The sequence below is a fragment of the Elephantulus edwardii genome, unplaced genomic scaffold (genome assembly GCF_000299155.1).
Source record: "Elephantulus edwardii isolate Elephantulus edwardi_28Jun2011 unplaced genomic scaffold, EleEdw1.0 scaffold00001, whole genome shotgun sequence".
Classification (NCBI taxonomy): Eukaryota; Metazoa; Chordata; class Mammalia; order Macroscelidea; family Macroscelididae; genus Elephantulus; species Elephantulus edwardii.
This window is the reverse complement of record NW_006399751.1, coordinates 43,107,777-43,110,571: the sequence shown is the minus strand read 5'-3', so window position 1 is coordinate 43,110,571 and position 2,795 is coordinate 43,107,777. Positions and strand designations below refer to the sequence as shown.

At 51.9% G+C, this 2,795-nt stretch overlaps 1 pseudogene; it reads left to right on the top strand.

The window, feature by feature from the left end:
• The first annotated feature begins 1,045 nt into the window (after positions 1-1,045).
• The window catches only part of LOC102859457, a 4,764-nt pseudogene continuing 3,014 nt past the window's right edge, over positions 1,046-2,795 (top strand).

Here is a 2,795-nt window from a genome sequence, read left to right as displayed (position 1 = left end):
TGCTCCTTGACTGCGAACCAAAAGATTGGTGGTTTGAACCCAACCAGGGTTGCTGGAAGAGAGGTCTGATGATTGGTCTGCTTTGAGTAAACTCTATGGGGCAATTCTGTTCTGCAACACATGGGGTGACATCAAGACTTCAAGAGCCAATATTGACATGATGACAATAAGTTTGGGGTGGGGTGGGGGTGGTTGTTAGCAGGGAGAAAGATCCATGCCCTTGAGGATTAGGGTCTGAAGGAGAAGCCTGGCTCCTTGAGGGGGATAGAGTGAAGCTGTGGGGTGGAGTTCAGGGGTGGGAGTGGGAGAGAGAAGCAGTTTGAGGGAGGACATCCAAGCAAAGCCAGACAAAGGGGCCTGTGACCTTCGGGGTTTTCCTCATCCTTTAGTAAAGTGACTTTCACCAGCTGGACATTTTCCTTCACCACCTGCTAGCCTCTAGGAGAAGCCTTTGTTTGGGGGCATACATTCTGCCATTTTTGAGTTTTTAAAATGAGTCTCATCACCGAGTCATTATGCCTGGTGTGTTTGTGGTCTGCATTTATGCTCTCTGGCTTTGCCTCTCCAGAGCCAGGCTCTTCTCCAAAAATGCGGTCTGGCAGGAGATCAAGGGAGGGCACTCCACAGCAAATGACAAAATTCCACAGTGAAGCCTTCCCAGTATCTCCCAGAAAGAAGCCAGAATTAGCAATCTGGCTCTGAACAGTGCAGCATATGTCCCCCACCAGTCCGTCCACCTTGCCTGGGCAACAGCCAGCGAGCAGAAGGACGCCTTTGGCCTGGCCTGGCCAGATGGCACCTAGTTCCCAGGCTCGCGGGCACCGTCCTCGCCGTCCACAGGCTGCCCTCTCTGTGCCTTGCGTCAGCAAAGGTACCCCGCTTTCTTATTTGGACACAGTCGTCCCAAGGTGACGAAGATCAAAGGCAGGAAATGCGTTCCCTTTCCCCTGGAGACAGCACTGCGACCGGCAGGTGACTGGCGTTGACGACCTCAGGCCGGGGGCCCTGCTGGCACTGTGCTCGCTGGTGCTGCCCGCTAGGCCCCATGAGGTCCGTCCTCACCACCAACTGGCCACAGCCTGGCTCACGCCCTTCACCGCTGGACGCCGCCTGTGACCACCGCGACCTCGGCGGAAGCCACTCCCTGGACTCCCACCCTAGGCCCTGGCGACCTGCCTGCGGGGAGCTTCCCTGCCTCCGCCTTTCTCTGCCTGCAGGAAGCGCCCCTAGGGCCTTGGCGCAGAGGTCTGGAAAGCCCCAGGTTCCAAACAGGGGCCAGAAGGTGGCCTGCCAAGACTCAAAGCAAAAAAAAAAAAAAAAATAATTAAAAAGATGCCAAGGTGTCGCTATTTGTCTCAAGTGTCTGAGTTCCTTCCCACAGCCTGCAGCTTCTTCCTGAGAGCATCATCCCCTCACAAGCCATGAGTAAGCATCGCTCTTACCCAGGCTCAGGAAACAGGGAAAGAAGAATTGGTTCAGGACCAGATAGAAACCACCTTGCAGGAAGAATTCCATTTCTTTCCGCCAGGTGTGTGCCATGTGGTGGATTATGGAGGCAGTGGGGACTGTAAGGGTCGCTTTCCCGGCTTCAGTGTCTTTAAACAAGCCCTTGCCCCCTCGTTATGCTGCAGGAACAGCGGCCATGCATTTCATTTCCTCGTGGCTGGTTTTCTAAAGCGCCTTGGAAGAACCTGATAGAATTCAGATGTTTTGAATGCAAAGCAGGTGACGCCAAGTGCAGGCGAGCTAACTCGCGGTGCCCCCAAAGAGAGCTCGGCTGCTTGTTCAACAGGAGCCACTGAAGACAGGTACTGAGGGACGCTAATGTCCTTTCTGTGTGTGTCTCGGGCCCCTCATTAAGGTAGGCACGGCCACAGCGTTGACAGGACAACCCCTTCCTGTGTGTTCCAGGAAAACCTAAGTGACTACAAAACCCCCCCCCCTTTTTTTTTTAATGTCACCACTGCCAGATACAAACCCAATTAGTGGAATAGTGATCCGAGATGAATCCTGGGAACATGGAAATACCACGTTCTACAGCTAATCAGACCCCTGGAATGATGGCACATCTGGATGTCTTCAGGAAAGGGATTCCAGGGAGAGCAGGAGGCCTGGGGCGCTCAGACCCCACGTGGTCTGCTGATTTCAGAGCCAGTGTCTGGGTGATTATAATACAGATTACAATCTGAACCAGTCTGTCTGCTCAGGCCACTGAGTCTAGGAACCTCACACACCGATTCTAGAGATTTAGAGGAAGTCGTCCAGACCCTTGGATGAATTTAACACCCTTTGTGTCTTGTTAGCAGTCCCTTCTCCCCAGGACTAAGGAGTCTCTTGGAGAATTTCCAGAACTAGCTCACGTGGTTCTATCTTAGACTTGCCAGGGAAGTGCTAAAAAAGATGTACAGTGGGAAAAATATTAAGCCCAAAAGGAATTATGTGTCTGGTGTTACAGTGGGATTCTAGTGACTATTATCCAATGCAAAGTGGACCATAATGCTTTGAGAAGCAGCCTAGGCTTTCAGCACCTTGATTTTTATCCATAAAAGACTCATTTAGAAGGAGTTTTGTAAATTAGAAAGATCCAAATTCATAAAAAATCCAAATGACAGACTGCAATTGGTGGTTCTGAAGGCACCACCAAGGGCAACAGCTGCTGAGGAGAGATATGGCTGGAGAAGTAGGCCGGTGAGGGGGCCCTGGCACCAGGCAATCAGACCCCAGAGGGTGGTGAGAGTCCCAACAAAATCAGATCGCAGGAGAATTGTGCAAGTCTCAATGACGTGGTCCTTTGA